This window comes from Giraffa tippelskirchi, chromosome 14 (genome assembly GCF_054371585.1).
Source record: "Giraffa tippelskirchi isolate mGirTip1 chromosome 14, T2T-mGirTip1v1.2.pri, whole genome shotgun sequence".
NCBI classification, from domain to species: Eukaryota; Metazoa; Chordata; class Mammalia; order Artiodactyla; family Giraffidae; genus Giraffa; species Giraffa tippelskirchi.
Genome location: NC_137288.1, coordinates 13,154,092 through 13,180,000, shown reverse-complemented (window position 1 = coordinate 13,180,000; position 25,909 = coordinate 13,154,092). Strand labels below are relative to the sequence as shown.

At 55.3% G+C, this 25,909-nt stretch overlaps 1 long non-coding RNA gene across 1 annotated transcript; it reads left to right on the top strand.

Annotated features, from left to right (window-relative positions):
* Nucleotides 1-3,737: 3,737 nt before the first annotated feature.
* LOC145534304 (uncharacterized) lies at nt 3,738-9,975 on the top strand. The gene is made up of 3 exons (XR_014074447.1): nt 3,738-3,995; nt 5,867-6,060; nt 6,688-9,975. It is a non-coding gene; the product is annotated as an uncharacterized LOC145534304 (long non-coding RNA).
* Nucleotides 9,976-25,909: the final 15,934 nt, after the last annotated feature.

Sequence of the window (25,909 nt, the reverse complement as noted above, 5' to 3'; positions counted from 1 at the left end):
CGCCACCGCGAGGAGGATGGCTCGAAACGACCCGGGGGAAGCGAGTCGGCCACCGGGGCGCACCGCGGGATCTCACCGCCGGAGGCCTCCCAGCACAGGGGCGGTCCCGCGGCACACCCGGGGCGGCGGACTGGCCTCTCCGGCCCCCCCCACACCCCCAAGCGGAGGGTGGGGGAGGCTCCCCTCACGGGGGCTCGCGCCCACCGCCACCTACACACACACACCCAGAGCCGCGGCCGGCCCGGGAGAACGCTCTCCCGCCTGCGTACCGGCGTGCCCGCCACGGCCCTCACTCGCGCGGCCCCGCCGCGCCAGGCCCCTCCCCTCACTTCTCTCAGGGACTCCGAGGGCACTGCTCCGCCCGGGGACGACACCCACAGGAGGCGAAGCCGACTCGGTCCCAGACAGGGGGGAAGGGCACGCGGGCGGTCGCACGCGCGGGCCGAGGAGGAAGGCCGGCAGCGGCGGGGAGGGGCCGGCAAGCGCGCACAGCGACGGCCACGGGACAGGGGGCGCGGGCGCCGCCCGGGGACCAGAGAAGACCACCGGGAACACGGCCGGGCCGCCAGGAAAACCAGCGCGGGATCCCACCGCCACCCACACACGAGGGCGGTCCCGCGACGCCTGGGACGCCGGCCGGCCCCGGCCGGCCCCGGAGCGGAGTCCCACGCCCCGGCCCCGCCGCCAGGGCCGGCGGCGCCGTCCACCCGTCTCCTCCGCCCACCCTCGACGGATCCGTCTCTCCATCTAGTCTGACCCCGAGGCGCCACATCCCGGGGACACGCTCTCGAGCGAGGCGGCCCAGACCGTGCCCGCGCGCCGCCACCGGCTCGGGGACGAGGGCGGGCGCGACGGACTCCTCCTCGCCACGGCCGCGGGGCTGGGGAAGCCGGGGCCGACCGGGCGTCGCCCCCCGGCCCTTCTCCTCCTGCACTCACACCGCGGGGGCGGCCGCACGCACGCGGCGCACGCACGGTTCCCCCCCACGTGCCGGACACCCGGCGGGGCCCGGCGGGACCCTCCCCCGACTCGGCGGGGGGAGGCGCGGGCCGCGGTAGGCAACGAGCGGCACACGGCCCCACCGCGGGGCCGGCGCACCCATCCCCCCTCACAGAGGAGAGGTGGGGGGATTCTGCCCACGTGCTCTGGCAGTCGCCACGGCGGCTACACTGCGCACTCAGGAGGGGCAGCGGCCGGGGGCTCCGGTACCCCAGAGGCTCCCTCTCGGATCGCTAGAGAAGGCTTTCTCACCGAGGGCGCGCCGTCCCTCACCCCATCGTCTCTCCTTCGGGCCCACGGAGGCGCTCCACGAGCCGCCGATCCTCGACTGGGCGGGAGGGGTCTGCGGTACAGGTAAGCGGACGACCACACGGGAGCGTGTGCACGGTCGGGGCCGGAGCACGGCCCGTGCCTCCACGACGAGGCAGCACCTGCCCCCAACGGAAGAGGCGAGGGGAACAGGCACGCCTCTCTTCCCGTCTCGACCCCTCCCCCCAACGAGAGCCACTCGCGGGACACACACACACCCCACCGCGGTGGGGGACCCGAGGAGGACGCCGGGTTAAGGGAAACGACACCACCGCTCGGCCTCAGGCACCTGAGGGGGCGACCTGGAGCGCTCCAGGGGCACCACCGAGGGTCAAACGAGGCACGCTCACCCACCCACGCGGGGCGCGCGGCGCAGCGGCGGGCACAGCCCTCCCCACCGCGGGGAGGGCCGCTCGCGGGACACGCGCCGAGAAGGCGAAGCGAGAGCGTCCGCTGTGTCCGAAGACCGACGGCCTCACTGACGCCCCGTGGAGGGGGGGCGGGCAGGAGACCGAGAGTCAGGGCCGGAGGCCGCACCCACCCTCCCGCCTTCCTCACCCTCCCCGACGGGCAGGGGGAAAGGCAGGCGAGGGGCCCCGTGGACAGACCGAGAAGACCGCACACGTTCACCAGGAACGCCCGTCCCTCGTCCGGCACGGCTTAGGCCCGGCCCGGGAGAGCACGACCACACCACATCGATCCGTTGAGCCGAGGGGGAGGGGGGAAGGCACGGTGAGGGCAGTCGCCGGAGGGGCCCGCTTTAAGCCTCACCGGCCGCCTCCCCCCGCCACACCTCACCTCACCTCACCTCAGGCGACAGCCGCCGACGACCCCAGGAGGAGGAGCTGCCTGACACGGGGCACGGAGCCTACAGAGCGGGGGTCGTCCCGGCCACCACCGGGCGCCCGCAGCGGGGGTCACACAGGGTAGAAGACCCACGGCGCCTCGCCCCGCCGCCCTCGGGTCGCCCAGAGACCGGAGGTGGCGCCACGGGTCGGGTCTGCCAGACACGCCACGCGGGAGCCGACGCACAGGCCCAGGCCGGCGGCCCAAAGGCCCAGAGCCCCGCGTGCGTCCAGAGGCCCAAAGTCCTCGGCGGCAGACGCCGAGAGAGACCGTGTCGGCACTTACCTGGTGGCAGAAAAGGCCCATTTCGGGCGACAAAATGACAGCGCCCGACAGCGGGGCCCACCCACGACTGGCAGGGAGGGACCTTGGCACCTTGGCACCGCCACCTGTCCCCAGCACTACCCCAGAAACACCAGGCCCGGAGCTGTCGGGGGTCATCTGGTCGACTGGGGGGGGGGAGGGGGGCGAAGGGGGCGCCCGGTGGGCGAAGTGGGGGCGCAGACGCCAAGGGGGAGGGAGCTGGCCGGGGACGCCCTCCCCCTTCGCCCGCACGGGTAGGTGTACCCGTCCGTCCGTCCGAGTCTCCGAGCGGGGGTTTGGCTTCGAGTTGCCAAAGAGAAAAACGAAGAGAGACCCGCCGGCGAGGCGCCTCCCACGAGACGAGCGGGCCCCAACGAGGGACCACGCCCGGGGCCCCAGACCGTCCTGTCCGGGGCACCCAGGACGGCTCGAGCCGGTCCCTGACCTCCTGGCCGTGATTCAGGGAGTTGGGGAGGGGTGAGAAAGCAAACCCTCCGGGGGTGGCAAACCCTCCTGAAAGGGCGGGAAAGCAAAAACCTCCTGAAGGGAGACGCAAACCCTTCTGAAAAGGCGAACAGCAAACCCTTTTTGAGGGCGGGAGCCAACCCTCCTGGCAGAAGAAGGCAAACCCTCCTGAGGGCGAAAAGCAAACCCTCCTGAGGGAGGCCCGGTCAGGCCACCCCAGAGCCCGGCTCTGGAGCGCCGCCGCCGCCGCGACGGCCACCCTCCTCAGAAACCTAGAGAACCAATCTCCGGCGACAGCAGGACGTCCCTAGGCCTCGGCGCCACCGCCACTGTCGCTGCCAGCAGAGCCGGTCTCTGAGAGCTGTGCCCTCGGGCCCGGCGGCTGAGTCACAACCCTCCTGAAGGTCGCCGAAGCTCCAGAGGGGAGGGACACTATAAAAGCGGCCGCCAGGTGGCTCCTGACAACCGGCTCCAATGTCCCGAGGACGGGTCGCTGTCGCCGGCCGCCGAGGACGCCACAGCGCCGGCCGCCCAAACGCCCGAGCTCGGCTCGGAGCCGCCGCCTCCGAGAGACGCGACGCGACGCGACCCCGGCCGCAGAGGAAGGGAGAGGAGCTGGGAAATAGCTCCCCAGGAGGCTGCCACGAAGGAGACGCGCTCCCCCCCCCACCCACGCGATTCCAGGCTGGTGGGCGGACATTCCACGGAGACGCCGGCGGGCGGCGGGGCTCGGGGCGGGGACGGCCGAGAGAGGGGCACCAGTGACATCCCGGGCTCCCCCGGGCCCCCTCCCCCGAAGGAGGGAGGGAGGGAGAGAGAGAAGGGAGGGAGGCAGGGAGGGAGGGACCGACCGGCAAAGCGAAACCAGGCAAGCGCTGCTCGGAGAACAAAGCAGGACTTCTCGAAAGCAGACACAGACACAGACACGCAAGCCCAGGAGCAAGAAAGGAAAAGAAGGAGACACTCGGACCCCCAACAAGAGAAAACGAAAGTCAACCTGTGTCGAGACCGTGATCAAGTCCAACGACAACAAACACAAGCATGCGCCGGTGGGCGGGGAAAGTGCGCTTGAGGTCAGGAGAACATGGATTTCAAAATAACTGGCCACAAACACCGGAAAGGAAAGGCGGCCGGGCGGCCGGGCCGGGCGGTCGGGTCTGGGGTGGGGTGGCAGGGCTGCTGGGGGCGGGGGTCGGTGGCGGGGGGGGGGGTGGGGGTGGGGGGTGGGGGGTGGAGGAAACGGGAGCACCTAGAAAGAGGAGGAGACTGTCGGCCGTGCTGAGACACGGAGACATCACACGGCTGGGGACCCGTTCCTATCGTTTGCCCCGGGGTGTGAGAGAGACTTGGCCTCCCGTCTCCTGGGATTTCATCTCCCCAGCAACAACGGTCAGGCAAGCTGTCGGGTGTGTGTGTGCTGCGGGGGGTTGGGGGGTTGGGGGGCGGGGTGGGGAGAAAAAAGAAGACGCCTTTCAAGTGAAAGGAGGGAGCGTAAAGGTCACTGAACCCTCTGACAGCGGCCTTCCATTTTCCACACCAGTGACACGTTCTCCCAAGTCGCCCGGTTCCAGAAAACGCTTTTCGGAAACAGAATCCTCGGGGCCCGCGAACTCCTTAGGAATCCTCGGATGAGCTTCCGGGCCAGGCTATACCGTAGGCAGCGCGCTTCCCCTGAAGCCAAAGCCACGGGCTCCAGAGGGCCACGTCCAAGAAGCTGATCTGGTACGGAACCCGATGTCTTCTTCTCTAGGACACTTCTAGCAGCAGCAAGAGTGCCAGTTTGTGAGAATCGAAGGTGAAGCCGGCACGATGTAAACCCAGCGATGTGAGCGGTCAGAGGCCCATCTAGATTCGAACTCCAGTGCTGGAGGGAGGGGAGCAGTGGGGACAGGAGGGTGGCCTGCGAGTCCGCCGTCCTGTCCCCACTCCCCGTGTGAACATCCGCCCCGTGGAAGGTGTCGAGGAACCTCATGACCTGACCTACGGGGTGAACCGTCGCCAAAGACAAAGAATTCCTCCAGCCAGGCGTCGTCCGCAGCCACGAACCCCTTCCCTCCGTCGCCCGGCCTTTCAGAATGCCACGTGGAGCCCTCTCGAGACGTGTGGGGCTTGGAGGTATGGGCCCCCGAATTCTCCTCGCCCGGCCCTGCAAGAAACCATCCCGGGCCTGCCCCACATGAAGACTTCTCGGGCTTTTCGGTGGACCGGGCCTCCCAGGGTGCCCCTGCACCCGGCACCCTGCGACATCCCGAGAGATCCCACGGAGAAACGTCTCCGGCCACTCGCGCGGCATCTGCCTCGCTGGCGGGCGCCCCTTCCAACCTCCCCAGAGATACGTGAGCACGGACGCTTCTTCCCCATCTGGGTCCCCTCACAGGCTCTGTGAGTTCCTGCGGTTCCGCACGCCCTCGACTTGGCTGTGGTTCGGGGCTCTGTTCTGTTCTGTGTTTGCTCTCCGGCCCACGTGATCTCTCTGGCTAGGGCACCCAGGAAAAGCGAAAAGAAATCGAGTCCGTGTGAGTACTATTCAGGCATCAAGTGGGGATACCTACCAATGACCTCTAACGTGGATCCACCAAGATGGCGGCCGTGTGGGGTTCAGGAGGATCATTTTGCGTTTTCTGGGGGCGCTATTTGCTCTCAATGATTTCACGTGCCTTTTGGGCATGGCTCACGGAGATGGGACGTGAAGCAGCAGGGCAGCCACATCTGGCGTCTCGGCCTAGCTAGGGCGGCTCCACGAGTGACCTCTCGGAACCGGGGCTGAGACCGCCATCCCTCCCCGGGCCCCCCTCGGTGGCTGGGTGTGGGGGGGGGAGGGGGAGGTTTCGGAGGGGAGACGGGAGATCTGGGCTTGTGGTTGGGGGCGCGCGGGGCCACACGTGTCCTGTCATGATATTCCTGCAGCGCTCCAACGAGATAAATATTATTCTCTATTCTGCAGATGGCTATCTGTACCTGAATGGAAATGTATTAGACTCTTGAAATCCGAGCCTTGACGAGGGGTGCGCCCTGTACGTCTCGGGCTACAGGCAGCATACGGAAACTGAAGATATCAGGAATCACGTATAAAGGTTAAAGTCAAAGAAACGGACCTAGTTCAGGGGCAGACTTAGTCTTCCTCGCTGCAGCCTCAAGGTAAACGCTGGGGGTACCCAGTCTATTCTTGGGAAGATACAGTGTTTATTTTAACTGTTGCCAGCAACGCAGCTTCTCCTCTGCCGGAGGTGAAATTGAGATTTAGTTCTTGCAGCTAGTAGTTCTTTTTCAGAACATCTATCAGGAAGGATCCGAATAGCTTGTCATGTCCCTGAAAGTATACTAGAGAACATTTGGTTCAGTTCTCGTACCCAGAGACTGGGGAAATTAAGGTGGCACTAGAAATCGCACCTTTGGGTTATATAGTATCTTTGCTGGAAAACAGGCTGCTCTGAAACTCTAATTGTATCAAACAGTAGCAGGGATAAGAAGTGCATGATCCACAAGTTTCAGTAAAGCTGGCTCTCCCGCTCCTTAACATTATATACATTGTTAACAAAAGTTTAGAACTGGACACTTGATGGCAACAAAGAGGCATCCTGTTTGGCGTTTCTTCGGACTGCAGCCGGGAGAGGAGCAGAGCCGACTTGTTCAGTCCCCGGTCCCGCTACTCCTAGGCCTTTCCTCACACTTGATCTTGGATGCTCTGGGGGCAGGTTGTGTCTGCAACAAGCACTCGATGTGTCCGGAAGCACTGAATCCTCTGTTCATTGACTTTGTTCCCAGGACTGTCTCAGGAGGTGACGATGTTTTCCCATGGGGGAATCTGTGTCAGAGGCTTGCCAACCATACTTTCCACGTGGTTCATGAAAAGCTCGCCCGTCGCCGGTCACCTGTCAACTCACCATCCGTACGAGAGTCAGCACCAACACGCCCGGCAGAGCTGAGCGTCAAGAAGGGGTTGCGTGGAAAGAGATTTGTATGCTTGGTCCTGGTCCTGGTTATAGACAGAAAGTATCAAGGGGGAATAACTCCCAGAATAAGTAGGCTTGCCTGGAATGCGAAATAGTGAGAAGAGGCCTCGCGCTTGGAGGACGGGTCAGAGCTTTAGCCACGGGAGAGTGAAAAGGAAAGGCCCGGGAAAGGGCCGTGGGGCAGGGGACGGTCTGAGCCCAGCACCAGCGGTGAAGGACGAGGAGGCACCTTGAAAGAACGTGCTGTTCGGAGGTTTGTGGTAAGAGCACACCGGTGCTGCTAAAGATGAGGCTTGTGGAACCCAGATAGTAAGGAGGAGCCAGAAACAGGCCAGGAAGGATGAGAATCCCGTGTACTGAGGACCTGCACTTCACCAAGCCCACAGCAAAGGGTGCTGTCTAGATTCAAACCCAGTCACTTGCGCAAACGCCGCTCAGCCACCTCCTCATCTACAAGGCCGACAGATACTCGGTGCGTGAGGTGCGTGTACGTACAGTCTAGGTGGACGGCACTCACATATCAGGCAACCACACAGCTAATACATGCTTTGAAAGAACCAAGAGTGAGCTGATAGCTTTTTCTGGATCTGCCTATAAGCAAAGATACCGCTCGCTGCATACTGTGGATCTCGACTCCTGTCTCACGTCTCCATGAAGCCGTCAGAAAAGTACTGTTCGTGCTCCCTCTCAGGCCAGGAATGACACTTCAAGTGTAACGTGCTCACGAAGTCCTCAGAGATTCATGGATTTGAATCGAGAAATTCCACCTGGTCCTTTCGCTCCCGATCCACTCCTGCTCTCACCACTACTACCACACGGGTCAGACACGAGCGAGTTCCCCTGAATTAGCTTGCACACGTGGGGGTGGAGTTAGCTTTCGGCACACGGATATTTAGAAATTCCATGGCAGTAGGCCAGGTATTCACATTATGTATCGGATATTCGCCTAATTTGATAATAAGAGAGCCCGGGCCTCAGGCATAACTTCAGGCCGATTTTCCCTCCAACGGAAACAGCTCAGATGGGCTGGCAGCCCGAGAGAACGAGCAACTGCCACTAACAGACTGAGACACCTGTGGGCTCCCTCCATGGGGAGACCTTCTGCCAAGGCTTCTCCCTCAAGGGCCGTTACCCAGCCTGCGGGCATCAGCTGAGGAGAAGGGGAGGTGGGTGCCCCGGAAACCAGCCGCGCTCGAGTCAGTCTCCCAGGAGCTCTCGTTCCAGCTCTGGACGCTCACTCCCGGGCCCGGGTTCTCACTCCCGCTTTCAGATGGATCCCAGGCCCTTCTTCAGAGAAGTTCCTCCAGATGAGTCCCCAGCCACCAGTGGGCCTCATTCGACCTTGCGGGACCTCCCTCCCCTTCTGAAGCTAGGTTCCGTCTCTCTCTTCACAAAACTTTAAGTCCAAGATGGATTGTTAACAATGACTTGCCATTTCCTTTTGTTCTCACCATTATTCTGACTACTTGCATTTAATTCCGCTCACCTTCGGATTGCTTGTGACACTCCAGGCCACCGAAAAAAAGAGAGTTTCTGTTCTGGGCTCAAAGATCCTCAGGAGGCATTTGGGCCTCACTTTACCTCTGCTGGAGACAGGAAGGTGGCAGGTGACCGGGACCTGCCAAGAGCAGAGCAGAAGCTGTGCCCCTGAGCAGTGGTGCCTGGCTCTCTCTCATTGGTCGCAGAGGGTCTGCAAGATTCGAGGGGGTTCCTGACGGCCCCACCATGCTGGTGAGCCGTGTCGTCTCATCTCATCGGGAATCTGACCCCGCATCGGCAAGCGTAGCCATGTGCCCTCACCCTGAGTCTCTAAACCCTTCCCAGACCATCACTCGGCCCGCCTTCTCCTCTCAGGCAGAATGAACCTGGGCTTCTCTCCTGGGACAGGTCATTCTGTGTCATGGGATGTCCTCTTTACTCCTATTGCCGGCAACAGGAGTATTGATGTGCTGCTCATAGGTCAGAGACTCCTCATTCGTATTACCCAGAGGCTTTTCTTCAGTCAGTAAATTTTGTTCCTTTGAAGTCAAAGGGATTGCATTGCCTTTGAAGACTATCATTTCTGACCTAGTCGCAAACCGTCTCTTTTGAGGAACTTCCTTAGGGTTCCAGGGATTAAGACAGTTTGCTTCCATTGCAAAGGGCACAGATTCTTTCCTCGATTGCAGGATCTAGATCTCCCGTGCCTCACACTGTAGCCAAAAAGGTATATTTTAAATATAAGAGGGCCAAGCATAAACCTACTACTTTCCCTTTCCATTATTATGATAATAATCTAGTTCTCTTCAAGGCAACACAAATGTTTCTTACTAACTAGAAGGATCATGTCGCGGAAATTATAAAGAGAAAAACAGGGAATTACTTCATGGTATCTCACTACATCCGTCTCTGATCCAACGTACGAAAAATCAAGGAAGTCCACGTAAAGTATCATCTTTAAATAGAGCTCTCCACTTTGAGAGAATAGAACTAAACTCATTAAAACTAAGTTTTCCAGTATGTGGCTGCTTTGAAATCTTGCATCCAACCGACAATTCTGGAACCTATGATAATTCAGAATTGAGTAACCGATGACACAAACACTCTACTAGTCAGGGGGACGTTTTGGATCGCCTGAGTTCTAGGTTCTCAATGTTATCAAGCCAGACACAATCTTCACGGTTTTTCATAGATCCTGTAATATCTTTTTTAAAATTTCAACTTTTTTGAGGTACAATTGACATATAAAATTGCAAGAAATTGAAATATGACTGTGGTGATTTCACGTGTTTACGATGTGAAAGGATTCCTCATCCAGTTAATTCATATCACCTCACATATTTCACCTTCTTTTTTTTTTCTTCCCTCCATCTTTCCCACTTAGATTTTATCTTCATAAGATTTCATTTATACAAAACATGTCAAAAAGATTGCCGTGTTTTACATTAGATCCTCAGACTCTATTCATCTTATAGCTGAACATTTGTTCCCTTTTACCAACCTCTCCCCATAGCCCTAGTAACCACTTTTCTACTCTCTGTATGAGTTTTACTTTTTCCGGGAGGCACTGTCAGAGCCAGTCCTGAAATTTCCTCCAATTACAATTCTTCTCTCAGAGTCATCAGTCCATTTTGTGTTATCTTTCATGTTTTACAAAATTACTCCTAACCAGCAATGGAGCAGGTGTGGCAGGCAATGAGCCAAGAAGATTTACAGGGTGGCATCCACTTACTGTGGGAATTAACCATGGCATTGATCAGTCTATCAACCTAGAAAGAGATAACTGGACATTGCACAAAAATTTGCTTATTTCTTTGTAGAAGTTTGGCATTAAACTAAACCCTTAGTTTGGGATGGGATGGGGTGGGGTGGGGTGGGGTGGGGTGGGGTGGGGGGGTGGGGGGTGGAGGAAACGGGAGCACCTAGAAAGAGGAGGAGACTGTCGGCCGTGCTGAGACACGGAGACATCACACGGCTGGGGACCCGTTCCTATCGTTTGCCCCGGGGTGTGAGAGAGACTTGGCCTCCCGTCTCCTGGGATTTCATCTCCCCAGCAACAACGGTCAGGCAAGCTGTCGGGTGTGTGTGTGCTGCGGGGGGTTGGGGGGTTGGGGGGCGGGGTGGGGAGAAAAAAGAAGACGCCTTTCAAGTGAAAGGAGGGAGCGTAAAGGTCACTGAACCCTCTGACAGCGGCCTTCCATTTTCCACACCAGTGACACGTTCTCCCAAGTCGCCCGGTTCCAGAAAACGCTTTTCGGAAACAGAATCCTCGGGGCCCGCGAACTCCTTAGGAATCCTCGGATGAGCTTCCGGGCCAGGCTATACCGTAGGCAGCGCGCTTCCCCTGAAGCCAAAGCCACGGGCTCCAGAGGGCCACGTCCAAGAAGCTGATCTGGTACGGAACCCGATGTCTTCTTCTCTAGGACACTTCTAGCAGCAGCAAGAGTGCCAGTTTGTGAGAATCGAAGGTGAAGCCGGCACGATGTAAACCCAGCGATGTGTGCGGTCAGAGGCCCATCTAGATTCGAACTCCAGTGCTGGAGGGAGGGGAGCAGTGGGGACAGGAGGGTCGCCTGCGAGTCCGCCGTCCCGTCCCCACTCCTCCTGTGAACATCCGCCCCGTGGAAGGTGTCGAGGAACCTCATGACCTGACCTGCGGGGTGAACCGTCGCCAAAGACAAAGAATTCCTCCAGCCAGGCGTTGTCCGCAGCCACGAACCCCTTCCCTCCGTCGCCCGGCCTTTCAGAATGCCACGTGGAACCCTCTCGAGACGTGTGGGGCTTGGAGGTATGGGCCCCCGAATTCTCCTCGCCCGGCCCTGCAAGAAACCATTCCGTGCCTGCCCCACATGAAGACTTCTCGGGCTTTTCGGTGGACCGGGCCTCCCAGGGTGCCCCTGCACCCGGCACCCTGCGACACCCCGAGAGATCCCACGGAGAAACGTCTCCGGCCACTCGCGCGGCACCTGCCTCGCTGGCGGGCGCCCCTTCCAACCTCCCCAGAGATACGTGAGCACGGACGCTTCTTCCCCATCTGGGTCCCCTCACAGGCTCTGTGAGTTCCTGCGGTTCCGCACGCCCTCGACTTGGCTGTGGTTCGGGGCTCTGTTCTGTTCTGTGTTTGCTCTCCGGCCCACGTGATCTCTCTGGCTAGGGCACCCAGGAAAAGCGAAAAGAAATCGAGTCCGTGTGAGTACTATTCAGGCATCAAGTGGGGATACCTACCAACGACCTCTAACGTGGATCCACCAAGATGGCGGCCGTGTGGGGTTCAGGAGGATCATTTTGCGTTTTCTGGGGGCGCTGTTTGCTCTCAATGATTTCACGTGCCTTTTGGGCATGGCTCACGGAGATGGACGTGAAGCAGCAGGGCAGCCACATCTGGCGTCTCGGCCTAGCTAGGGCGGCTCCACGAGTGACCTCTCGGAACCGGGGCTGAGACCGCCATCCCTCCCCGGGCCCCCCTCGGTGGCTGGGTATGGGGGGGAGGAGGGGGAGGTTTCGGAGGGGAGACGGGAGATCTGGGCTTGTGGTTGGGGGCGCGCGGGGCCACACGTGTCCTGTCATGATATTCCTGTAACGCTCCAACGAGATACGTATTATTCTCTATTCTGCAGATTGCTATCTGTATCTGAATGGAAATGTATTAGACTCTTGAAATCTGAGCCTTGACGAGGGGTGCGCCCTGTACGTCTCGGGCTACAGGCAGCATACGGAAACTGAAGATATCAGGAATCACGTATAAAGGTTCAAGTCAAAGAAACGGACCTAGTTCAGTGGCAGACTTAGTCTTCCTCGCTGCAGCCTCAAGGTAAATGCTGGGGGTACCCAGTCTATTCTTGGGAAGATACAGTGTTTATCTTAACTGTTGCCAGCAGCGCAGCTTCTCCTCTACCGGAGTTGAAATTGAGATTTAGTTCTTGCAGCTAGTAGTTCTTTTTCAGAACATCTATCGGGAAGGATCTGAATAGCTTGTCATGTCCCTGAAAATATACTAGACAACATTTGGTTCAGCTCTCGTACCCAGAGACTGGGGAAATTAAGGGGGCACTAGAAATCGCACCTTTGCGTTATATAGTATCTTTCCTGGAAAACAGGGTGCTCTTAAACTCTAATTGTATCAAACAGTAGCAGGGATAAGAAGTGCACGATCCACAAGTTTCAGTAAAGCCGGCTCTCCCGCGCCTTAACATTGTATACATTGTTAACAAAAGTTTAGAACTGGACACTCGATGGCAACAAAGAGGCATCCTGTTTGGCGTTTCTTTGGACTGCAGCCGGGAGAGGAGCAGAGCCGACTTGTTCAGTCCCCGGTCCCGCTACTCCTAGGCCTTTCCTCACACTTGACCTTGGATGCTCTGGGGCAGGTTGTGTCTGCCACAAGCACTCGATGTGTCCGGAAGCACTGAATCCTCTGTTCGTTGACTTTGTTCCCAGGACTGTCTCAGGAGGTGACGATGTTTTCCCATGGGGGAATCTGTGTCAGAGGCTTGCCAACCATACTTTCCACGTGGTTCATGAAAAGCTCACCCGTCACCGGTCACCTGTCGACTCACCATCCGTACGAGAGTCAGCACCAACACGCCCGGCAGAGCTGAGCGTCAAGAAGGGGTTGCGTGGAAAGAGATTTGTGTGCTTGGTCCTGGTCCTGGTTATAGACAGAAAGTATCAAGGGGGAATAACTCCCAGAATAAGTAGGCTTGCCTGGAATGCGAAATAGTGAGAAGAGGCCTCGCGCTTGGAGGATGGGTCAGAGCTCTAGCCACGGGAGAGTGAAAAGGAAAGGCCCGGGAAAGGGCCGTGGGGCAGGGGACGGTCTGAGCCCAGCACCAGCGGTGAAGGACGAGGAGGCACCTTGAAAGAACGTGCTGTTCGGAGGTTTGTGGTAAGAGCACACCGGTGCTGCTAAAGATGAGGCTTGTGGAACCCAGATGGTGAAGAGGAGCCAGAAACAGGCCAGGAAGGATGAGAATCCTGTGTACTGAGGACCTGCACTTCACCAAGCCCACAGCAAAGGGTGCTGTCTAGATTCAAACCCAGTCACTTGCGCAAACGCCCCTCAGCCACCTCCTCATCTACAAGGCCGACAGATACTCGGTGCGTGAGGTGCGTGTACAGTCTAGGTGGACGGCACTCACATTATCGGGCAACCACACAGCTACTACGTGCTTTGAAAGAACCAACAGTGAGCTGATAGCTTTTTCTGGATCTGCCTATAAGCAAAGATACCGCTCGCTGCATACTGTGGATCTCGACTCCTGTCTCACGTCTCCATGAAGCCGTCAGAAAAGTCCTGTTCGTGCTCCCTCTCAGGCCAGGAATGACACTTAAAGTGTAACGTGCTCACGAAGTCCTCAGAGATTCATGGATTTGAATCGAGAAATTCCACCTGGTCCTTTCGCTCCCGATCCACTCCTGCTCTCACCACTACTACCACACGGGTCAGACACGAGCGAGTTCCCCTGAATTAGCTTGCACACGTGGGGACGGAGTTAGCTTTCGGCACACGGATATTTAGAAATTCCATGGCAGTAGGCCAGGTATTCACATTATGTATCGGATATTCGCCTAATTTGATAATAAGAGAGCTCAGGCCTCAGGCGTAACTTCAGGCAGATTTCCCCTCCAACAGAAACAGCTCAGATGGGCTGGCAGCCCGAGAAAACGAGCAACTGCCACTGACAGACTGAGACACCCATGGGCTCCCTCCGCGGGGAGACCTTCTGCCAAGGCTTCTCCCTCAAGGGCCGTGACCCAGCCTGCGGGCATCAGCTGAGGAGAAGGGGAGGTGGGTGCCCCGGAAACCAGCCGCGCTCGAGTCAGTCTCCCAGGAGCTCTCATTCCAGCTCTGGACGCTCACTCCCGGGCCTGGGTTCCCACTCCCGCTTTCAGATGGATCCCAGGCCCTTCTTCAGAGAAGTTCCTCCAGATGAGTCCCCAGCCACCAGTGGGCCTCATTCGACCTTGCGGGACCTCCCTCCCCTTCTGAAGCTAGGTTCCGTCTCTCTCTTCACAAAACTTTACGTCCAAAATAGATTGTTAACAGTGACTTGCCGTTTCCTTTTGTTCTCACCATTATTCTGACTACTTGCATTTAATTCCGCTCACCTTCGGATTGCTTATGACACTCCAGGCCACCGAAAAAAAGAGTTTCCGTTCTGAGCTCAAAGATCCTCAGGCGGCATTTGGGCCTCACTTTACCTCTGCTGGAGACAGGAAGGTGGCAGGTGACCGGGACCTGCCAAGAGCAGAGCAGAAGCTGTGCCCCTGAGCAGTGGTGCCTGGCTCTCTCTCATTGGTCGCAGAGGGTCTGCAAGATTCGAGGGGGTTCTTGACGCCCCCACCATGCTGGCGAGCCGTGTCGTCTCATCTCATCGGGAATCTGACCCCTCATCAGCAAGCGTAGCCATGTGCCCGCACCCTGAGTCTCTAAACCCTTCCCAGACCATCGCTCGGCCCGCCTTCTCCTCTCGGGCAGAATGAACCTGGGCTTCTCTCCTGGGACAGGTCCTTCTGTGTCATGGGATGTCCTCTTTACTCCTATTGCCGGCAATAGGAGTATTGATGGGCTGCTCATAGGTCAGAGACTCCTCATTCGTATTACCCAGAGGCTTCTCTTCAGTCAGTAAATTTTGTTCCTTTGACCTTAAAGGGATTGCCTTTGAAGACTATCATTTCTGACCTAGTCGCAAACCGTCTCTTTTGAGGAACTTCCTTAGGGTTCCAGGGATTAAGACAGTTTGCTTCCATTGCAAAGGGCACAGATTCATTCCTCGATTGCAGGATCTAGATCTCCTGTGCCTCACACTCTAGCCAAAAAGGTATATTTTAAATATAAAAGGGCCAAGCATAAACCTACTACTTTCCCTTTCCATTATTATGATAATAATCTAATTCTCTTCAAGGCAACACAAATGTTTCTTACTAACTAGAAGGATCATGTCGCGGAAATTATAAAGAGAAAAACAGGGAATTACTTCATGATATCTCACTATATCCGTCTCTGATCCAGCGTACGAAACATCAAGGAAGTCCACGTGAAATATCATCTTTAAATAGAGCTCTCCGCTTTGAGAGAATAGAACTAAACTCATTAAAACTAAGTTTTCCAGCATGTGGCTGCTTTGAAATCTTGCATCCAACCAACAATTCTGGAACCTATGATAATTCGGAATTGAGTAACCGATGACACAAACACTCTATTAGTCAGGGGGACGTTTTGGATCGCCTGAGTTCTAGGTTCTCAATGTTATCAAGCCAGACACAATCCTCACGGTTTTTCATAGATCTTGTAATATCTTTTTTAAAATTTCAACTTTTTTGAGGTATAATTGACATACAACATTGCAAGAAATTGAAATATAACTGTGGTGATTTCATGTGTTTACGATGTGAAAGGATTCCTCATCCAGTTAATTCATATCACCTCACATATTTCACCTTCTTTTTTTTTTTCTTCCCTCCATCTTTCCTACTTAGATTTTTATCTTCATATAAGATTTCATTTATACAAAACATGTCAAAAAGATTGCCGTGTTTTACGTTAGATCCTCAGACTCTATTCATCTTATAGCTGAATATTTGTTCCCTTTTACCAACCTCTCCCCATAGCCCTAGTAACCACTTTTCCACTCTCTGTATGAGTTTTACTTTTTCCGGGATGCAATATCAGAGCCAGTCCTGAAATGTCCTCCAATTACAATTCTTCTCTCAGAGTCATCAGTCCATTTTGTGTTCTCTTTCATGTTTTACAACATTACTCCTAACCAGCAATGGAGCGGGTGTGGCAGGCAATGAGCCAAGAAGATTTACAGGGTGGCATCCACTTACTGTGGGAATTAACCACGGCATTGATCAGTCTATCAACCTAGAAAGAGATCACTGGACATTGCACAAAAATTTGCTTATTTCTTTGTAGAAGTTTGGCATTAAACTAAACCCTTAGTTTGGGATGGGATGGGATGGGGTGGGATGGGATGGGATGGGATGGGGTGGGGGGTGGGGGGTGGAGGAAACGGGAGCACCCAGAACGAGGAGGAGACTGTCGGCCGTGCCGAGACACGGAAACATCGCACGGCTGGGGACCCGTTCCTATCGTCTTCCCCGGGGTGTGAAAGAGACTTGGCCTCCCGTCTCCTGAGAGTTCATCTCCCCAGCAACAACGGTCAGGCAAGCTGTCGGGTGTGTGTGTGTTGCGGGGGGTTGGGGGGCGGGGTGGGGAGAAAAAAGAAGACACCTTTCAAGTGAAAGGAGGGAGCGTAAAGGTCACTGAACCCTCTGACAGCGGCCTTCCATTTTCCAGACCAGTGACACGTTCCCCCAAGTCGCCCGGTTCCAGAAAACGCTTTTCGGAAACAGAATCCTCGGGGCCCGCGAACTCCTGAGGAATCCTCGGATGAGCTTCCGGGCCAGGCTATACCGTAGGCAGCGTGCTTCCCCTGAAGCCAAAGCCACGGGCTCCAGAGGGCCGCGTCCAAGAAGCTGATCTCGTACGGAACCCGGTGTCTTCTTCTCTAGGACACTCCTAGAAGCAGCAAGAGTGCCAGTTTGTGAGACTCGAAGGTGAAGCCGGCACGACGTAAACCCAGCGATGTGTGCGGTCAGAGGCCCATCTAGATTCGAGCTCCAGTTCTGGAGGGGAGCAGTGGGGACAGGAGGGTGGCCTGCGAGTCCGCCGTCCCGTCCCCACTCCTCCTGTGAACATCCGCCCCGTGGAAGGTGTCGAGGAACCTCATGACCTGACCTGCGGGGTGAACCGTCGCCAAAGACAAAGAATTCCTCCAGCCAGGCGTTGTCCGCAGCCACGAACCCCTTCCCTCCGTCGCCCGGCCTTTCAGAATGCCACGTGGAACCCTCTCGAGACGTGTGGGGCTTGGAGGTATGGGCCCCCGAATTCTCCTCGCCCGGCCCTGCAAGAAACCATTCCGTGCCTGCCCCACATGAAGACTTCTCGGGCTTTTCGGTGGACCGGGCCTCCCAGGGTGCCCCTGCACCCGGCACCCTGCGACACCCCGAGAGATCCCACGGAGAAACGTCTCCGGCCACTCGCGCGGCACCTGCCTCGCTGGCGGGCGCCCCTTCCAACCTCCCCAGAGATACGTGAGCACGGACGCTTCTTCCCCATCTGGGTCCCCTCACAGGCTCTGTGAGTTCCTGCGGTTCCGCACGCCCTCGACTTGGCTGTGGTTCGGGGCTCTGTTCTGTTCTGTGTTTGCTCTCCGGCCCACGTGATCTCTCTGGCTAGGGCACCCAGGAAAAGCGAAAAGAAATCGAGTCCGTGTGAGTACTATTCAGGCATCAAGTGGGGATACCTACCAACGACCTCTAACGTGGATCCACCAAGATGGCGGCCGTGTGGGGTTCAGGAGGATCATTTTGCGTTTTCTGGGGGCGCTGTTTGCTCTCAATGATTTCACGTGCCTTTGGGGCATGGCTCACGGAGATGGACGTGAAGCAGCAGGGCAGCCACATCTGGCGTCTCGGCCTAGCTAGGGCGGCTCCACGAGTGACCTCTCGGAACCGGGGCTGAGACCGCCATCCCTCCCCGGGCCCCCCTCGGTGGCTGGGTATGGGGGGGAGGAGGGGGAGGTTTCGGAGGGGAGACGGGAGATCTGGGCTTGTGGTTGGGGGCGCGCGGGGCCACACGTGTCATGTCATGATATTCCTGTAACGCTCCAACGAGATACGTATTATTCTCTATTCTGCAGATTGCTATCTGTATCTGAATGGAAATGTATTAGACTCTTGAAATCTGAGCCTTGACGAGGGGTGCGCCCTGTACGTCTCGGGCTACAGGCAGCATACGGAAACTGAAGATATCAGGAATCACGTATAAAGGTTCAAGTCAAAGAAACGGACCTAGTTCAGGGGCAGACTTAGTCTTCCTCGCTGCAGCCTCAAGGTAAATGCTGGGGGTACCCAGTCTATTCTTGGGAAGATACAGTGTTTATCTTAACTGTTGCCAGCAGCGCAGCTTCTCCTCTACCGGAGTTGAAATTGAGATTTAGTTCTTGCAGCTAGTAGTTCTTTTTCAGAACATCTATCGGGAAGGATCTGAATAGCTTGTCATGTCCCTGAAAATATACTAGACAACATTTGGTTCAGCTCTCGTACCCAGAGACTGGGGAAATTAAGGTGGCACTAGAAATCGCACCTTTGCGTTATATAGTATCTTTCCTGGAAAACAGGGTGCTCTTAAACTCTAATTGTATCAAACAGTAGCAGGGATAAGAAGTGCACGATCCACAAGTTTCAGTAAAGCCGGCTCTCCCGCGCCTTAACATTGTATACATTGTTAACAAAAGTTTAGAACTGGACACTCGATGGCAACAAAGAGGCATCCTGTTTGGCGTTTCTTTGGACTGCAGCCGGGAGAGGAGCAGAGCCGACTTGTTCAGTCCCCGGTCCCGCTACTCCTAGGCCTTTCCTCACACTTGACCTTGGATGCTCTGGGGCAGGTTGTGTCTGCCACAAGCACTCGATGTGTCCGGAAGCACTGAATCCTCTGTTCGTTGACTTTGTTCCCAGGACTGTCTCAGGAGGTGACGATGTTTTCCCATGGGGGAATCTGTGTCAGAGGCTTGCCAACCATACTTTCCACGTGGTTCATGAAAAGCTCACCCGTCACCGGTCACCTGTCGACTCACCATCCGTACGAGAGTCAGCACCAACACGCCCGGCAGAGCTGAGCGTCAAGAAGGGGTTGCGTGGAAAGAGATTTGTGTGCTTGGTCCTGGTCCTGGTTATAGACAGAAAGTATCAAGGGGGAATAACTCCCAGAATAAGTAGGCTTGCCTGGAATGCGAAATAGTGAGAAGAGGCCTCGCGCTTGGAGGATGGGTCAGAGCTCTAGCCACGGGAGAGTGAAAAGGAAAGGCCCGGGAAAGGGCCGTGGGGCAGGGGACGGTCTGAGCCCAGCACCAGCGGTGAAGAACGAGGAGGCACCTTGAAAGAACGTGCTGTTCGGAGGTTTGTGGTAAGAGCACACCGGTGCTGCTAAAGATGAGGCTTGTGGAACCCAGATGGTGAAGAGGAGCCAGAAACAGGCCAGGAAGGATGAGAATCCTGTGTACTGAGGACCTGCACTTCACCAAGCCCACAGCAAAGGGTGCTGTCTAGATTCAAACCCAGTCACTTGCGCAAACGCCCCTCAGCCACCTCCTCATCTACAAGGCCGACAGATACTCGGTGCGTGAGGTGCGTGTACAGTCTAGGTGGACGGCACTCACATTATCGGGCAACCACACAGCTACTACGTGCTTTGAAAGAACCAACAGTGAGCTGATAGCTTTTTCTGGATCTGCCTATAAGCAAAGATACCGCTCGCTGCATACTGTGGATCTCGACTCCTGTCTCACGTCTCCATGAAGCCATCAGAAAAGTCCTGTTCGTGCTCCCTCTCAGGCCAGGAATGACACTTAAAGTGTAACGTGCTCACGAAGTCCTCAGAGATTCATGGATTTGAATCGAGAAATTCCACCTGGTCCTTTCGCTCCCGATCCACTCCTGCTCTCACCACTACTACCACACGAGCGAGTTCACCTGAATTAGCTCGCACACGTGGGGATGGAGTTAGCTTTCGGCACACGGATATTTAGAAATTCCATGGCAGTATGCCAGGTATTCACATTATGTATCAGATATTCGCCTAATTTGATAATAAGAGAGCTCATGCCTCAGGCATAACTTCAGGCAGATTTCCCCTCCAACAGAAACAGCTCAGATGGGCTGGCAGCCCGAGAAAACGAGCAACTGCCACTGACAGACTGAGACACCTATGGGCTCCCTCCATGGGGAGACCTTCTGCCAAGGCTTCTCCCTCAAGGGCCGTGACCCAGCCTGCGGGCATCAGCTGAGGAGAAGGGGAGGTGGGTGCCCCGGAAACCAGCCGCGCTCGAGTCAGTCTCCCAGGAGCTCTCATTCCAGCTCTGGACACTCACTCCCGGGCCTGGGTTCTCACTCCCGCTTTCAGATGGATCCCAGGCCCTTCTTCAGAGAAGTTCCTCCAGATGAGTCCCCAGCCACCAGTGGGCCTCATTCGACCTTGCTGGACCTCCCTCCCCTTCTGAAGCTAGGTTCCGTCTCTCTCTTCACAAAACTTTAAGTCCAAAATAGATTGTTAACAATGACTTGCCATTTCCTTTTGTTCTCACCACTATTCTGACTACTTGCATTTAATTCTGCTCACCTTTGGATTGCTTATGACACTCCAGGCCACTGAAAAAAGAGAGTGTCCATTCTGAGCTCAAAGATTCTCAGGCGGCATTTGGGCCTCACTTTACCTCTGCTGGAGACCTAGGAAGGTGGCAGGTGACCGGGACCTGCCAAGAGCAGAGCAGAAGCTGTGCCCCTGAGCAGTGGTGCCTGGCTCTCTCTCATTGGTCGCAGAGGGTCTGCAAGATTCGAGGGGGTTCTTGACGGCCCCACCATGCTGGCGAGCCGTGTCGTCTCATCTCATCGGGAATCTGACCCCTCATCAGCAAGCGTAGCCATGTGCCCGCACCCTGAGTCTCTAAACCCTTCCCAGACCATCGCTCGGCCCGCCTTCTCCTCTCGGGCAGAATGAACCTGGGCTTCTCTCCTGGGACAGGTCCTTCTGTGTCATGGGATGTCCTCTTTACTCCTATTGCCGGCAATAGGAGTATTGATGGGCTGCTCATAGGTCAGAGACTCCTCATTCGTATTACCCAGAGGCTTTTCTTCAGTCAGTAAATTTTGTTCCTTTGACCTTAAAGGGATTGCCTTTGAAGACTATCATTTCTGACCTAGTCGCAAACCGTCTCTTTTGAGGAACTTCCTTAGGGTTCCAGGGATTAAGACAGTTTGCTTCCATTGCAAAGGGCACAGATTCATTCCTCGATTGCAGGATCTAGATCTCCTATGCCTCACACTGTAGCCAAAAAGGTATATTTTAAATATAAAAGGGCCAAGCATAAACCTACTACTTTCCCTTTCCATTATTATGATAATAATCTAATTCTCTTCAAGGCAACACAAATGTTTCTTACTAACTAGAAGGATCATGTCGCGGAAATTATAAAGAGAAAAACAGGGAATTACTTCATGATATCTCACTACATCCGTCTCTGATCCGACGTAGGAAAAATCAAGGAAGTCCACGTAAAGTATCATCTTTAAATAGAGCTCTCCGCTTTGAGAGAATAGAACTAAACTCATTAAAACTAAGTTTTCCAGTATGTGGCTGCTTTGAAATCTTGCATCCAACCAACAATTCTGGAACCTATGATAATTCAGAATTGAGTAACCGATGACACAAACACTCTATTAGTCAGGGGGACGTTTTGGATCGCCTGAGTTCTACGTTCTCAATGTTATCAAGCCAGACACAATCTTCACGGTTTTTCATAGATCTTGTAATATCTTTTTTAAAATTTCAACTTTTTTGAGGTATAATTGACATATAAAATTGCAAGAAATTGAAATATAACTGTGGTGATTTCATGTGTTTACGATGTGAAAGGATTCCTCATCCAGTTAATTCATATCACCTCACATATTTCACCTTCTTTTTTTTTTCTTCCCTCCATCTTTCCTACTTAGATTTTATCTTCATAAGATTTCATTTATACAAAACATGTCAAAAAGATTGCCGTGTTTTACATGAGATCCTCAGACTCTATTCATCTTATAGCTGAATATTTGTTCCCTTTTACCAACCTCTCCCCATAGCCCTAGTAACCACTTTTCTACTCTCTGTATGAGTTTTACTTTTTCCGGGATGCAATATCAGAGCCAGTCCTGAAATTTCCTCCAATTACAATTCTTCTCTCAGAGTCATCAGTCCATTTTGTGTTCTCTTTCATGTTTTACAATATTACTCCTAGGCGTCTCGGCCTAGCTAGGGCGGTTTCACAAGTGACCTCTCAGAACCGCGGCTGAGACCTCCATCCCTCCCCGGGCCCCCCTCGGTGGCTGGGCGCTGGGGTGGTGGGGGGTGGGGAGAGGAGTCGGGGGAGCTGGTCTAGGGGTTGGGGGCGGGTGAGGGCCAGGGGACCGTCCCCGGTGGTCCCGCTGAGACGTGAAGGCAGGTTCTGTCCCGCTGAGAACTTCCTGCCTTCGGGCGTGTGAGAGGAGCAGATTTCTCTCCAATCCAAGGCCATGCATCATTTTTGGCCTGTTCAACAAGGCTAGACAAGCACGTATTTGTGTGTCTATCTTGGCTTGTTTTCTGACGGAGGCCAAAGACCTCTTCAGGCGTGTCCAAAGGATCTGCCAGGGTGGGAGGGTGCAGGTCAATCCATGTGTCAAGAGAGCCAGAGAATCTGTCACAGCTGTGACTCAGGCCTTTTTCAGAAACAGGCCAACTTTGATGATTCCCCTGGACAGGAATCACCGCAGAAGTTTCCTTGAAGGGATCGAGTTGCAGGAGTCGGGGGCGTGGCCCCGCCGCCGCCAGAGGGCTTCCTCAGCCAGGCAAGGCCGGCCGCTGGCCGGGGCTATTGTCTGTGGGCCCCACCCCCACCGCCACCCTCCACCCTCCCCTCCCCCTCCCCCTTCCCCTTCCCCTCCCCCTCCCCCTCCCCCTCCCGCTCCCCCTGCAGGGCCCCTCGTGGGATAGCTTCATTCAAATGCAGAACGCTTTCCAGTCAAGGAAGAGCCTTTGGACTTTGCCTCGATTGAATGGTGATCCGCCCCGACCCCACCCCCATTTCTCCACCTTGAGGCTGCCCCTTCAGCACCGCGCGGAGGAATGGGCCTGGGGGGGGGGGGAGGGAGGCTGAGGGACAAACTCGCCTTGGGTCAGGCCAAAGGAGTCTCCTCCTTTTCGTAACCCAGGAAACCCCGCTAATGCATGTGAGGATCACGGACGTGCGTCGAAGCAGCCATCATCTCTTGACATCTTCCTCCGTGGGAGGCGTTTTTCCTTCCTGCCTGCCTTCAGAGAGACAGAAAAGGAGGGAGGGGCAGAGCGTTCCGCTGGCGCTGGCCGGTTCTTAAGTCACTTGAATCCAAAACACTCCATAGGGCACGGAGGGGTGCGTGCGTGGGGTGGGGTGGGGGCGGCGGCCTACTCCGGACCCCAGGCGTTCCCTCCTCTGACACTTGCCTGGAACCCATGAAAAGCTGAGCTGGTGACTGTGTGTGTGTGTGAATGCGTGCATGTGCGCGTGTCCGTGAGAGAAGGCACGTGTGCGTGAGAGAAAAAGAGAAAAAGGAAGGAGAGAAAGAAAGAGAGAGAGAGAAAGAAAGAGAAGGAAAGAAAGAGAGAGAGAGAGACAGAGAGAGAAAGAAAGAAAGGAAGACAGACAGACAGAGAGGGAGGGAGGGAGGGAGGGGGAGAGAGAGAGAGAGAGAGAAAGAAAGAATGAAAGAAAGAAAGAAAAAGAAAAGAAAATCCAGAATGAAAGGAGGAAGGAACGAGGGAAGGAGGGAGGGACCAAATAGGTTAGTTAGTACGGGCCTCCCTGTCATGGAAAAGAGTCTCTGAGCACAGATCCTCCGTTCAGTGAACCAGTTCTCATATCTCCTCTCAGGAGGCTGTGATGTCGATGGACGGGTTTGGGAAAGCAGGCCTGGGGTGCAAGCAATCAGGTATTTCCTCAGAGGCACTTGTAGGGAAACCAAGGAAACACACAGGTTCATCCCTGGAGCGGATTCGAAACCAGTCGGTGCAGGGGGAGTCAGTCAAGGAGATTTCTAGATGTCAGGGTCGGGTCCTGGAGCGGGTTGCCATGCCCTTCTCCAGGAGACCTTCCTGGCCCGGGGATGGAACCCGGGTCTCCTGCATCGCAGGCAGACTCTTGACCGTGTGAGCCACCAAGGAAGCTCTGTCGGAAATGTTCACCGAGTCCTCTTGTTGTAGCCACGCGTTCTGGGAAACAAACTCACTCAGAAGGACCATGCAGGTAGTGGAGTGCAGTTTCTTACACCAGCGGGCCCAAGGCAGAGTCTTCTCTTAGCCAAGGACCCCAACCAGCATTCGTGAAAATCTTTTATACCTCAGGGGTATGTGTCTGAACCCACCACCCCAAATTCCTTGAGACTTACCTAAACAAAGGAAGGGTAAAGACAATCCCGATAACCCCATCATTCATGTGTTATAAGACGAGATACACAGTGGACATTTATTCACAGGCCTGTGGTCATATCCTGATACACATAATGGAACTGATGGCTTTGTTCTGTGACAGAGATAATTAGCATATTCTTTTAGGCCACGGAGAGTCCAAGTACAAGCCCCAAAGGCTGTTTTATCCGGGTGTGTGTGTGTGTGTGTGTGTGTGTGTGTGTGCGCGCGCGCGCACGCGCGGGCAGGCGCCTGCGTGTGTGTGTGTGCGTGTCCGGTTTTCCATTGGTATGCCCCTTCTATAGACACCGGGCACAAAGTTCAGAGTCCATTGGGAGGGTGACCGTGCGTGTAGCCTCATGTTCGCAGCCTGGCCTAAGATGGAGTCCAGCTCTGTCTGTTTCCTCCTTCACTCTAGCTTCCATCTGCAGAGCTTCAGGCACAGGGCCTTTTGAGTTCTCCGTCAGAAGGGCAAGAGATGGTGGCAAATGTCCCCCCAGAGAGGGTTGTCCCCTCTGACAGAGCTTCCGATATCGGAGGCAACTCAGAAAACTTCAGGATCCAGTCCCACTTTCGGGGGAAGCACCACAGGCAAAGGACCAAACACACGTGGCCCAGGAATCTCCCATCCAGAAGTGGATATCCCCGTTTCACAGAAACATCCTCTGGGCCCCTAAGGAACGTATGGAAATCACTCTCTCGCCAAGGAGAGAAGAATCCTCACTGAGAGTTTCTGAAGTCTGGAAGGACCAGGTAGAGAGAAAAAGAGAAACGATTCTATTCCGCTGACAGGGGCATTATTGTTTGAAGCGACCAAGTGGATGTCCGTCTTTTCCAATTCCCATTTTAAACATTGTGTCCTTTCCGGTCCTTTGTGGTCTCTTTGGATCTGGAAAGCAACAGAGTTAACGGTAAGGTCCTTTTTTTTTTTTTTTTTTTTTTATGATTATGATTATTTTCCCCCCCTGCCTGTCTGCCTGTCCCTCCCCCTCTTCTCTCTGTCTCTCGCGCTTTTCACTCAGGTTAGGGAATTCACAACAACAACAACAAAAGTAGTGAGAAATCTGTATTTCTGCAGGTCAGGAAGCAACAGGTAAGAACTAGACATGGAACACAACAGGCTGGTTCCAAATAGGGTAAGGAGTCCATCAAGGCTCTCTATCATCACCCTGCTTATTTAACTTACATGCCGAGTACAGCATCACGAGACACGCTGGGCTGGATGAAGCACAAGCTGGAATCAAAATGGCTGGGAGAAATAGCAATCCCCTCAGATATGCAGATGACACCACCCTTATGGCAGAAATGAAGTATAGAGTGGGTTTACAAAGTCGTGCTCGTTTCGGGTTTTCAGATTCTTTTCCCTCAGAGGTGAATCCAAAGTAGGAAGCCTACATTTCCTGTGCTGCCTGGTAGGTGCTTGTGGATTGTATGATGTACATGTCGTATGTGTACACGTTCAACCCGACCTCCTAAGTGGACCGTCCTGCCCCTCCCCGCCCCAACGTATTTTCGTCAAGAAGTCAGG